Here is a 14,013-nt window from a genome sequence, read left to right as displayed (position 1 = left end):
CCTCTCTCTCTAGACTCCTTCTGTTTAAAACATGCTTTTTAACATTTACTGCAATGCTGGTTTGGTGGTTATATAACTTTTAGACTTGACTTTTTTTTTTGTCTGAGAAACTCTTGGTTTCACCTTCAATTTTAAATGATAGCCTTGCTGGATAGAGTAGTCTTTCGTTTAAGTCCTTGATTTTCATTACTTTGAATACTTCATGCCACCTCCTTCTAGGCCAAAGTGTTTCTGCTGAGAGATCAGCTGACATTCTAATGGGTCCTCTGTTGTATGTAACTCTCTGTTTCTCTCTTGCTGCCTTTAAGATTCTTTCTTTGTCTTTGATGTTTGTCATTTTGATTATAATGAGCCTTGGAGTGGGTCTATTTGTGTTCATCTTGATTGGAATTTTCTGTGCTTCCTGAACTTGTGTGACTTCCCTTCACTATGCTAGGGAGGTTTTCTGCCATTATTTCTTTAAACAGGTTCTCTATTCGTGCTCACTTTCTTCTCCTTCTGGTACCCTCTGATGTGGATATTATTATATTTCATATTGTCCCAAGGTTCCCTTAAACTATCTTGCATTTTAATTATTTTTCTTTTTGCTGCTTTAATTGGGTGCTTTTTTTTTTACATTGTCTGCCAAATCACTTATTCAGTCTTCTGCCTCATTCATTCTATATTTGAATCCTTCCAGTTTGTTCTTGATGTCAGATTGTTATTCTTAATTTCTATCTGATTCTTACTTATGTTTTCTATTTCTTGTTTCATGCTGCTATAGATTTCACTAAGTTTCTTGAAATTCTCAGTAAGTTCCTTGAGCATCCTTATAACCATTACTTTGACCTCTATATCTGATCAATTGCTTGCCTCCATTTCATTTAGCTATTTTTCTGAAGTTTCCTCCTTTTCTTTCATTTGGGGGTTGTTTCTTTGTAAAAATATGGAATGCTTCATGAATTTGTTCGTCATCCTTGTGCAAGGGCCATGCTAATCCTCTCCGTATCATTTTAATTTTCGTATATGTGCTGCCAAAGCAAGTACTAATTCTCCTCTCCTAATCTCACTCATGAGAAAATTTACTATCTGTTTGGTTTGCAAAAGAGAATCTAAGGACAGAGAGAAGTCCATATTTTATTCTGTTGCCAGCATTATTATTGGTAGTATTTCCTGGAATTTAAAAAATAACAGTAATAACAATAGTTTCCTGAGATTTCTGAACACACCTATACTTGGTAGGAGGAAGATTAGCTGTCTGAATAGTTTCAGTTTTGATCATGTGGTCTCAGTTTGGCTGTTGGATTAAACAATGATAGGATAATAGCTGTTTCTTACTACCTTCTCACAGGAGTATTCTTTTATTACAAAAAGAGATAACAATAATAAATACTGTATTCATTGTTATTAAATGCATAACTGTTAAACATATAATCTAGATTCCTTTGTCCCTTATGCTAGGCACATGCCAGGAAGAAGGGCTGGGATATGAAACATAAAGGGCACCTTTAAAAGTTATTTTTAGGGTTTGTCCTCATAGGACTTTGCTTGTCCCACATGTTAATGAGTTGAGAAAAAGAGGGAAAAATTGTTCAAAGACCATGAGGAAAATTCACTAGGATGAATTATAATAAAACTCCATATTCCTCAGGTGAGATTTTGAATAGAGACAATAAGATCATATTGTGTTAAAAACAATGCCAGGATGGGAGACTTACCTTCTAGTATTATTTTTGAGTAGTGGAGGGTATGAGTTTCAAATGTGCAACATTATGAAAAGTATAAAACAGAAAAAAGGTAAGCATTTAAGGTTTATTAAATATGTGGTTGTCATATTAAACTACAAAAGCATGACAGATATGAAATTCATCTTTTATATTGAATGTAAGATTCATTAAAGCTAAAACAAATGTGACATGTACACATTGCTTGAGGAGACTAAGAGTGCCATGTAAATGCTGCAATTACACAACATAATTGTCAATCAAAGTGGAAAGGGACAGTGCATTGAAGAGAAGAGCCATTGCTGCACCACAGATTTTGAAATAGCAATATTTCAGCTCTTGATGGACTAAACTATTAAGACATTATTTCATTTTCCTATAAAAAAAAACACTTGTTTTTATGTTCTTGATTGTGTATTAAACATTCCAATATCTATATAAACATGGATAAAGATTTAGAAAGAGCCCAGACTATTAGATAGTCTCATGATACCTAAGGTCTCTGCAGCAATGGAATGACACATTTATTGTATTCTGTATCCATTCTGTTTGGGGGATTACTTAGCAGAACCACTTAGTTCCAACAGTAATTGACATTTTCCAGCTTAGTCTTTATCAGCAGATAAGATTGTATCACCTTTTCCTTTGTTTTAGACATCAGTTTAAATCATCTGGGCAAGAAAGAGAAGTGTTATTTACTGGGATACATCAGAGACTCCAGCTCTCTTTACATATACACATTTATCTTTCAATCTACTGCTTTTGATACCTACCAGTATTCATCAACTCACATATACAAATACTCACTTAGAAACGCATAGTTTTCATAGATTTAAAAATGACTTTAACAATTGAACATTTTAATCACTTATTTGAAAATGCTTGAATAGTATGTTTAATTCGCAATCAATGAAATTGGATCACACTATAATCCCAGAGCCAAAATTAATGACACAGGAATAAAACACAATTATTTTATTGTTTTGCCCAATTTAATCTTATGTAACACTGTAGCATGTTAAAACTATTGATATTTGTTGCATTCATTTTTAAATTCTTAGTATTTTCTGAATTCGGGTCTATTTTTTAAAAGTTTATCTATTTGGCCTTCTAAAGTTTGAAACTGACGATTTGGGATGATTACTGATACTGAAATTATAAATTATTATCTTTATTTTAAAAATTATTCATATCTGTCCTGGCCGGTTTGGCTCAGTGGTTGGAGTGTTGGCCTGCGGACCAAAGAGTCCCGGGTTTGGTTCTCGCTAGGGGCACGTACCAAAAAAAAAATATATATATATATATATATTCATATCTGCCTGCTGCATTTTTGACCAGTACTTATTCTAATTGTTTAGGGAAAAAAAATCTCTGTAGTTGTGTGTGCTTAGCTTTCAGTCTGCCTATTAACATACTTCTTTTCACCTCCCATTATTAATTTCCAGATATCATTATAAGAGGAATGAAACAAAAGTAAAACTCCCAACTGTGATCCTCTCCTCATGTTCTACCTCTGGAAACGCTATTCTTCCAATTTCTTGAGGCTACCCTACCCTTAGCCCTTGCTCTGGGGTCCTTTACTTAGCTTATTAACATCAGTTCAGCCTTGTTGAGTATTGATTTTTGAGGCAGCTCAACTTCAACCAGCATCAGTGACCTAAAGGACCATGTCCAAATGTAAAGGCAGTTTGAGATAAGCCTAAAATGTCATTGAAATCTCTAGAGCAAAATCCGGAGGTGACAGGCCACTACTTCTCTACATTCTTACCTGAAATGGCACAAAAATAGTAGAATCTTCACTAAACAGCAAGTAAACTGCTCCGGGAATTATTTACATGTGAGTGTCTTATATAATATACATGGCTGCAGCAAAGAGTTTAACAGAAAGTGATCCAAAACTGAAGACACATGTTCAGACCCTGAGGCTATCCCAATTCTAATATAAACCTTGGCAGTTATTTAAATTATTTCAGGTTAAGTTGCTTCATTTAAAAAGAGAGGGAAAGATAACTATTTATAATAGGTATCGTTTATTGAGTACTGACTATATCTAGACATCTCTGAATTATTTATATTCATTATGTCATTTAATTCTAAAAATGATTGTTTGAGAGATATATTAATATTGTTTTGTTTTATATTTATGGAAACTGAGTCCTGGACAAGCTAAAACATTTTGGTGGGCACATAGGTGGTAAGTGGTGAAGGCAGAACACAAATTCAGGCCTGTCTGTCTTCAAAGTGTGTGCTGAAGGTTTGAGACTCTAATTCATGTTAACAACCTACAATTATTGGTTATTTGTTGTCAATGGAAAAAAAGAAAGGGTCCCTTAGCAGACAGGATCACCTAGAATCTCTTGCAGCACTTAAAGTAAGCGGAATAACATTTTTAATAAGCTATAAGACACATGTATCTTCATTTATGTTCTTTCTTTTAGATTGGAAGCTTGTTGCAGTCTTATTTCTGGAATAAATATAGTACAGGACTCAGTATATTACAGTGACTGAATATAATTTGGGGATAATTGAAAAAAAAGCAAGGAAATCATCCCTGATTAAATTTGTAAATGGCTGTCTGGAGAACCATTATAATTTATGAGGATTTGTTGCTCAGAGAGTAAATACCAGTGACAGCATTTCCTCAGAGAACAGAATATCAAATCTGTTGCAAAGTAAGTGCCAATACTTTCTCTCACAAGCACAGTGGAAGAGACAGAGCAGTGCTTTTGGCCCTCCTGACTGCTTAAGTGCAGAGGGACAGCACTGAACTCTCAGTGCAGGTGAGCTACTACCAATTCCTGCTGCCTGGAGCAGCCTTCAATTCCTACAACACAATTGGATGGGTAAACTGCGTGGTCTAGATAAGCAAACTCCATACAATCACACTGGCCATTTCTGTCACATAGAGAACTGTCTACTAATTTCATATAATGATCTTTTAAATGTACCTTATAATAATATTTTTTTAAAAAGCTCCATGGTATATACTGCAGCAATACTGTACTCACACCACTTAGAAAAGTGACAGATACTTTGCAATGAGCATTTGTGAGTGTCTGGTAATTTAGACTGCATGTTGAATATTGTAGATGTGGGTCTATGTTTTAGCACTAACTCCAAAATCCAAGGTGCAGATTCTAGCAGATTTCTTTCCACCTTTAGCTCTTGTGTGGCATATAAATTGAAAGCAAGGCAACATGTCATTCAAATGAGTTATTAAAACATAGGACCTGGGCTCTCACACTTTAGAATCTGGCAGTATCAGCAAATATTAAGGACAATTTATGAAACATGCAGTGCTACTGGTCAAGTATTACTTTATATACCGATCATGCTATTTTAATTAATACATGCCATTTTTAATATGTTTTCATTGATTTTTTTTTTTTTTTTTTTTAGGGAGAGAAAGATAGAAACATGGGCATGAGAGAGAAACATCGATCATCTGCCTCCTGCACGCCCCCTATTGGGATGGAGCCCACAACCTGGGCATGTGCCTTGACAGGGAATCAAACCAGGGACCTCTCAGTCCACTGAGCCACACTGGCCAGGTGTACATGCTACTTTTTAAACAGGCATTTGTTATAAGAAATAAATGATCGTTCTGTTCAGTTAGCAAGATCTAGCCTTTATTGGCATCTTATTATGTAGCTTTGATAACCATTTGACATTTAGCATTTCCTAGCTAACAACAGAATACAATGATTCATATATCTCGAATGAATTATGAAGTCCTAGAGGGAAATTATCATGTTCTACATTCATTATATTAATTGATTAATTAATCTGACACAAAGTTAGAATGTAGTAGGATTAGTAAATACCAAAGATTGATGATCCAAAGTTCATACTTAATAGGTACAGCAGTATATGTTAGTTGTTTTTTGTGTGTAAATTTGACATAAAATGAAGTAGTGTATGTAAATCATTCAATACAATGCCTGTAATAAAATAGTTGATAGAATATATATGGTTTCCTTTTATTCCTGTCCTTAATTTTTTTTAATCCTCACCACAGGATACTTTTTTCCATTTATCTTCAGACACAGTGGGAGGGAGGGAGGGAAGGAGGAAGAGAGAAAGAAAAAGAAAGAAACATTAATGTGAGAAAAACACATCAGTTGGCTGCCTCCCGCACGATCCAACCAGGGCCAGGGACCAAACCACAACCAGGTACGTGCCCTTGACCAGAATCAAACCCAAGGACTCTCTGGTCTGTGGGCCAAAGTTCTAACCACTGAGCAAACTATTCAGGACCCTGTCCTTAATTTTAACTTCTAAACAGGTGTGAATGGAAAACACGCATACAATTTTCTCTCGGAGCGATATTTGTTTTCTGTAGGCACAACAGACACACCAGGATGCAGTCAGTACAGGTAGCACATATGATAAACTTTGTACATGCTTAGTTCTATCTCTAGCAACCAACTCTGAAACCCACACAAGCAGGCTAAGCAAGAAAGAATGATCGCCATGCAGTGTGTTAGAAACAGAGTATCACAATGCATTGCTTTCTAGGGAGATAATGTAACACCAGTCCAGATTTAGGGAAAAGCACAACAACAAAAAAGCATGCTGGCTTCTCATTTTGCATTTTACAATGATTTGTCCAAATTTTGTTTGGTTGATTGCACCAAATTGTCTTGTTTTTGAAAAACAGCAACAGATTAAAAGAAAGCTCTCTGCAGGAGAAAAAACTATGCTTCGGGGAAGAAGAAGAAGAAGAAGAGGAGAAAAGGAGAGGAGGCATTACTAATATAGCTAGTTATATGATTATTCTCTTTACAATTTGTTTCCTTAGAGCCCAGTGGCAGCTTTGGGAACTTTGTTGGCCACAGCACTTAAGGGATTACAGAGTAATCAAAGCAGTCTTTATCACACAAAATTAGCGTACGCCTGCTGCAAGGAATCAGGCTAGTAAACAAACAAACATATACGCAGAGGTCAGCAATACTTGAGAATTTATTCCACCTCCCGGGAGGCCACGTGTGCAATAATTCAGAGCAAATGATAATATATTATAATCCAAGTCCATAACCTTAGAAAATAAAAGCCTAGTTGGTACTTGACTTACACGAGCAAAATAAGCTTACAGTGCATGGGTCTGCGTTGTTTGGCAAGTAGTCAATAAAACTGTAGCTTATGACTTTCTCTCCTAAAGGTTCTAATCAAAACAATTTATTTTAGGCATGTAAACCCTGCTTTTCAGACTGTAGCTATTGTCAGCGTGTGCAGCGGCATCAGCAATAGCTGATGCAATTTCTGGATTGAGAGTGTCAGAGCTCCCCCATCTGTCTCAGTAATGGCTGGATTCCGTACTAGATCAATACAGCCTGTCAACGACAGTGCAAAGATTTTCCTCCTAACCTGTATAATAGCAATTTCCCTGCATCTAATCTGGCCCAGCATAAAAGCAATACCTGAGGGTATTATGCAAAGGATCTGGAGTTGATAGAGCTCGGAGGACATTAGCTACCAGTACACTAATTACTGGAGGTCAAGCATTCAGACATTTAAAACCTAAAGCTCCAGTTGCACAAGAAAACATCTTTTCATGTTGGCTGTTAACTTGCTTGTCTCTATGAGCATAGGACAGTGAGTTAAGTTGAGAAAGAGATCTGGAAACAAAGCCACCGCTTATTTTCGTATAAGAGGAATCTGGTTGCTCAGGTTGATTCTCTAAATGTATTTCCCTCTCATCAGCAGTGGGAGAGGGGATTGAATGTGAAGTGTTTGTCTTAGTAAAAGGTATAACTGGGTCCTGGGGGGAGACGAAGTGTTTTGCTTTGTTTCTGCTCCAGTTCTCTACTGAGAAATAAAACCAAGAGGATTCAATTCTTTCCTTTGCAATGGACTTGAGCTGCCATGACTCACTGCTCAGAGCCACACGGAGCAGATTGTTGTGTATCACTGCCCCTTAGTGGTTGGCCAATAGCACACCTTTTTAACACCTACTGAACATCACAGGTTTGTAGATAAACAGAGCATGCAGGCCTCCTCTCTGTTTCTTAGAGCAGGCAGAGGAGATGCGTTGTTCATGCCCACCCCCTTTCTAAGAGGATGTTAGTTTCTCTGTGTCCGTGTAACGTAGGGGAAGCACATGCACTGTGGATCAGACAGATCTGGGACTGTATCTCCCTGCTCTGAGATCTTGGGAAAGTTGCTTAACCCCTCTCAGCTTCTTCCTTTTCTCCTTCCCAAAAAGAATTAGCAACTACCCACCTAAATTGATGCTGCCGGATTAATTGAGACAATGCAGGAGAACATCCAGCAAAGTATTTGGCCTCCATGATGATGATAATTACTGTAATAAACATTGATGAAGCATGAGATTTCTCCCACTATCTTGTAAGACCAAGAGAATGAGAGCATGTCCTCTAAACGTCACTGCAGTCTCTACGCAGCCTTGATGGGTAACCCCAGGAACTACAACACAGTGTTCCCGCCTTGCCTAAATCACACACGAGTTTCATTGGGGTTTGTGGGTTAGATGTGGTTATATGAAATAGAATTTTAATTCAGTACCCTACATGGTAGCCTGCTGTTTTGCATAGTCAGTGTGCAAAGAAATAAAAATAAATGATATTAATGACTTCAAGAAGCAACTCCTAAGTTAGTGAAAGAGACAGAAATGTAAACTTATCTAGATAAAAATTAGACTCTGCTGAATTAAAGACGTCTCGCAAGTGCTACAGGGTCATAGAGGAGAATGTCACATGTCCTTGGCAATCTCACGCAGAGTTTTTGTGGAGAAGGTAATATTTTGGTAAGTGGTACTTAAAATAGTAATTTGAGAGTTAGATAAATAAAGGGAAAATATTCCAAGGAAAGATAATAGCAAAGGTTAAATAAGTACTTTTCTGTAAATGGAAAAGGTATTGAAATGAACTTTAAAAATTAAGTGTGGCAAAACAAGAGCCATGTAGTAGGAATAATAACTAATAGAGGTTAACAGGATACATTTTAAATTTAAAAAGTATTTTTTAAATTATTGATTTGAGAGAGAGAGAGAGAGCATATGAGATAGAAACATCAATTTGCTGTTTCATTTATCTTTGCATTCCTTGGCTGATTCTTGCTTGTGCCACGGGGAGAGCATGTATCACACATGTCAACACAGTAAGAGGAAAAATAAAGGAGACATTGCTAGTGTCCAAATGGCCATATTTATGGTGAAGGACACTTTCCATTCAGTCTGCCAGTAGGTAAGTGGGAGCATCTGACATCAATCCCCACCACCCATGGCTGCACAGGCTCTGGGCAACAGTCACAGGAAGTGTGAGAAGCTCGCGTAAGCGGACTACACGTGTCCTCACAGGTGGCTGGAGGAGAGGCAATGTGTGCTTGTGGAGCACAGCAGGGGCGTGGGCAAAGCCAACGCCGAACGCAGGCTCTCCCCACAGGCCTCACTGCAGAGCTGTGGCAATGCAGGAGCCGGGATTATTTGTAGAAATCTTGCCATTAGGAGATATGATCCTAATTTTAACAAGCTGGTTTTTAGTAGCAGGACTCTGCTCTCTAACAGAGAAAAGAGAAAGGGAAACAATGAGGTGGAGACCAAAGTCCTAGCAATAAAAAAAAAGATACTGTGCACATTGCTATTTTGAGAATTCTGTCTGAAGGGTAATTACAAAGCCAGTAAAATCAGAATGGAGCAGCAAGGTCAGAATCAGACCCATACGTACTTGAGTGTGTCTTCGATTGTTGGTTTAAGTATTTCTCCAAGTCATCTACTTAAAACAGATGTTGATGCTGGAGCTGTCTCTGTAGGTGTGAAATCATTGCCTTAAACCTAGAAGGGGTGAACCACAAAACCTAGAATCAGGTGGTTCAGGTAAAAATACTTGTATACTAATTCATTTGGGTGGCTTGTTTTTAATTGTATTTGTTTGATTCCTGATGAAAATGATAATATTATTTGCAAATCACTAAAAATATATGGTTAACATTGATAGTCATCATACAAACTTTTTTACGGGTACTCTGCTTTGGCTGAGATACCTACAGGAAGAGCTGTTAACTGGGAACATAGATCTGTGCTGCCCAGAATGCTAATATAACGCTGATCTACAGAATCCGCGAGAACCACACGGAATGAATAGTAACACAGGATATTGCAGGTTTTATGCAGGAAAAAAATGCCTGTGATTAGAGATAAGTTCATGGGAATAAAAGAATGTGGAGGCAGAATTACAGACTTAGTACAGGAAAAAAGATTAAGGTTGAGAAAAACTAAGATAGAAAGAGATTTGGCAAAAGGCTACAATACTTTTAAATCCATGCAAATAACAGACAAGGGAAGTGACTAGGTTGAAAGGATAAAACTTTATGATTTAGAGCAAGACAAAAGATCAGGTATAGGACAAAACATTTAAAAACTGCCTATATCCTGGTTTATGTCATACAAGAATACAAATTGACTTGAAAATGTTCTCAATAATGTACAATTAAAAACAATAGCTGAGCAGATAACATTAATTGAACAAGCAAAAATTAAAAAAATCAGTCACCTTGATTAGCAATATTATGCAAATGCAAGAGAGATTTCTGCTTAAAAGGGAATTAATTATAAATCTTGAATGAAGCATTTAGGGGAGATTTTTACTGTGTTCAGTTTAAAGATTTCATGACACAGGGGTTGATTTTACTGTGCATTTTTGGAACGTGGCATTCAGAACCAGATCAAATTCCTATGGGCCACACTATAGAGAAATAGAGCACCCTTGATTCTGACAGGACCTCTATTGCTGAAACACCACATACTATATCATGTCCCTCAAAAGGTTAAACATGAAAGATATTAATCTGGAGTTTCTAAGGATATGAGGAGGTTAAAATTTATGAATAACTTAAAATCATAAACAAATTTAAGGAGAACAGAGCCTATTGCTGTCATCATTTTTTCAAAGGAGCCCTCAAATCAAAAGTTTCAAAAGCACTGAATGATTATTATATGATGATATAAAAACTTGAACTGCACTGGCTGGTTTGGCTCAGTGGTTAGCACGTTGGCTTACGGGCAGGAGAAACCCGGGTTCAGTTCCCGCTAAGGGCACGTAACCATGGTTGCAGTTTGTCCCTGGCCCTGGTTGGGTCGTGTGGGTGGCAACCACTCGATTTGTCCCTTTCATGTCGATGTTTCTCTCTCTCTCTTTCTCCTTCCCACTCTATCTGAACAAAATATAAAAAAAAAGCTTAAACTTATGTTTGTAGATCATATTTGTATATTACATGCATAGCATAACATACAGATCACTTACATATGTGTATGTATAAAATGCAGAGATAGTTATTATAATATCTGTAAGCATTAGTTTATGTTTTTCTATAACATTCAGTCACTGTTTATTTATATGTGTGTATATATATGTATATATATAAAATGATATGTGGAAATGAGAAAAATGGTGGATACACAGTAAAGAGTGGATTGCTTGGGTCACTACATATATGATGCAATAAAGGCTCATCAGTAATGGTACCTAATAGATAACTCTCTCCAAAAGCATAATGAAATACCTGTGTTTTCTTTCTTCTCTCAAACCTTCCTAAATATAGATGGTGGCTGTACCTAATACGACTAGTTAAACTATCTTGCTTAATTTACAATTCAATTAATGTCTTCATTAATTAAAGACACTATAGTTTTATCCTTCATTCCATCATTATTTCAATAGTTTAAGAATAAATTCTTAAATATTTTATGTTCCTATTTTGTTAGATTTCATTTTTCTTGAAATAACCAAAAATAAGTTTTATCTGGAAAAAGCGTATCTCTGTAAGGGCATAAATCCCATGCAGAAAAATTAAGGTCTTGATTCAGCCATCTTTCAAACCATATAGCACCGGACCAGTGTGGCTCAGTGGTTGAGTGTTGACCATGCACCTAGAGGTCGCTGGTTCAATTCCTGGTCAGGGCACATGCCCAGGTTGTGGGCCTGATCCCCAGTGGGGGCATGCAGGAGGTGACCAGTCGATGTTGTCTCCCATTGATGTTTCTATCTCTCTCTCTCTCTCCCTTCTTCTCTCTCTAAAAATCAATAAAGATAAAAAATTTTAAAATAAATAAAACCATATAGCTAATTAAACTGAACTGCTACTGTGTTGCTATGGCTGATAGTTAATCATAGGACAAGACTCAAAACCTACCACAGAGAAGCTTTCTGTTCTTAGTGCAGTCAAAATGGGTGAAGTGGCCATGGTATTGATTAAAAACTTGAAGAAGTGGCATCCATTCATTTTTTTATCAAATACTGGACCTATGGGGTGGGTAATAAGCTTAAACAACTACAACATAAATACATTTGGTCAGAGAAATACCTTGGAATTCTAAAATCTGGAGCAAACATTTTAAGATTAGATCTTGTCTTGTTTGAGTTACAAAATAAATACCTTCATATCTTCCACAATACAGAGAAAACAGATAGCACTTTCTGAGGGCCCGACTATAGGCATGCTAAGAAGATTGTGATCATTTTCTGTTACCCAAATATCAATGTGGTCAGACCTCTGCAGATCGCCTCCCAGCTTAACATTTTTCCTAGAAAGCATCCCTTGGTTTTTAAACTCTTAAGTTTCTCTTATGTCCATGTCTCCCAAATAGAAGGATATTTAGCCAGTACTTAAATAGGAACAATTTATATTTGCCTCCCCAAAGTTTGTCTCCTCGAAAGCAACATTTTCAACAAAATTCTATAAGAGAAAACCTTGTTTCATTTCAAGGATAATTGGTAGACTGTCCTACACATGTACAGAGATTTTGGAAGCACTTTTGAATTCTCAACAATTAGAAAGTGTTTTGCATGTTGTGGGCCTAATAGAGGCAATTCTGGCAAAATACACCTTAACAGCCTTTTTTTCTGCCATATCGTTCTCATCTGAGCATGATTTCGCCATTATATGAATCCTTATTTTTATCTACTATGGTACAATGAGTCCCAAAGAAGTGGAGAAAATATTGAAGAAAATTGTACACAAGGAAGCAAAGCAAATGAGAAAAGTAATTACAGGGAGAAGAACATGTCCCCACATATAAAACAACTATTTTATTTTATTTTAATAACTATATTAGTATTCTGAAGACCAAGCAACAATATTTAAAGCAATTTACATTTTTACCTGATAGTCTGATACTTCCTTTTCAGCACTTTATAAAATTTATTTACCTTTTTGATATTGTTTGAACGTTTTAGATATACATTGAACACTTTATAATATTTCTCATTTAAACTAATGAGAAAATATGTGCCCGTTAGGATTTGAGGACAGAAAGTTTGAAAGTGAGAAAACAATGACTAACTTTAAGTCAGTGATGACTGACTTGGGTGTTCTGATGCTCTGAATTGCCAGGTAGCCTGACAGATGCTTTTTTTCTTGGAATTTAGCAGCATTTTTTAGGCATATTACAACCTCCTCCAGGTTGCTCTTGTTGCTTCATGATAAAGGGCATATTACATTTTAGGGAGACACAGCTATGAATTTTTCTCATCCTATACTGCTCATAGTGCTATAGTAAAGAGCGATTGGAGTGTTGAAAGGCAGATCTCTGAATACGGAAGTCAGTTACATTATTGGTCTTCTCTAATATTGACCTATAGCCCATGCCAATGGCTTCATTTTACCCATAAGACGACTTAGGTAAGACATCCATTCATAAAGCTATTGTATAATCTGGAAAGCAAGAGGAGGTATACTGGACCATGCTTATGTAAAATCTCGAACATGCACACTGAGGTGAACAATTTAACCTCAAATTACTTTTAAAATAATTGACTAAATAGCAAAATTAAAATGTCTACTTTTAACAAAAACATATATGTTATATTTGAAAAGAAGCCTTTATTTTTAATGGCAAAAGAAAACACAAATATTTTCATGTTGCTGGCATTTTCTATTGTGAGGGACTTTCCACAGATGTCTGTAATTTCCAAAGTATATATCTTTATTGTACACACAGCATTACAGAAGGGGGAAAGAATATTTTATTTCTTGAATATGCATAAAATGACATTATATTCTTAAATTATCTTAAGTAATGGGTCAAAAGAAAACAAATTAAGGGAAATACTTAAAATCTTAAAAAACATGTCTGTATTAATAAATTATTGTGCAGTGTGGATAATAACTCATATTCTAGCATCCACTGATATGTTATTCTGTAAACCTCTTCTTTCCCTCCCTCCCTCCCTTCATTATTTCCTTCCTTCCTTCATATCTTCCTCCCTTCCTTCCTTACTCCTCATCACCATCCTCTGTCCTCTTCCTTTCTTCCCCCTCCCCTCCCTGCTGTGAAGCTGCCTCCTCCTCCTCC

At 36.4% G+C, this 14,013-nt stretch overlaps 1 non-coding gene across 1 annotated transcript; it reads right to left on the bottom strand.

Moving 5' to 3' along the window:
• Positions 1–919: 919 nt before the first annotated feature.
• On the bottom strand, positions 920–1,026 carry LOC118621475. The gene has a single exon (XR_004957701.1). It is a non-coding gene; the product is annotated as a U6 spliceosomal RNA (small nuclear RNA).
• Positions 1,027–14,013: the final 12,987 nt, after the last annotated feature.

The sequence above is a fragment of the Molossus molossus genome, unplaced genomic scaffold (genome assembly GCF_014108415.1).
Source record: "Molossus molossus isolate mMolMol1 unplaced genomic scaffold, mMolMol1.p scaffold_m16_p_1, whole genome shotgun sequence".
NCBI lineage: Eukaryota > Metazoa > Chordata > Mammalia > Chiroptera > Molossidae > Molossus > Molossus molossus.
Note: the sequence above shows the minus strand (reverse complement) of the source record. Positions and strands in the feature narration are given on the sequence as shown.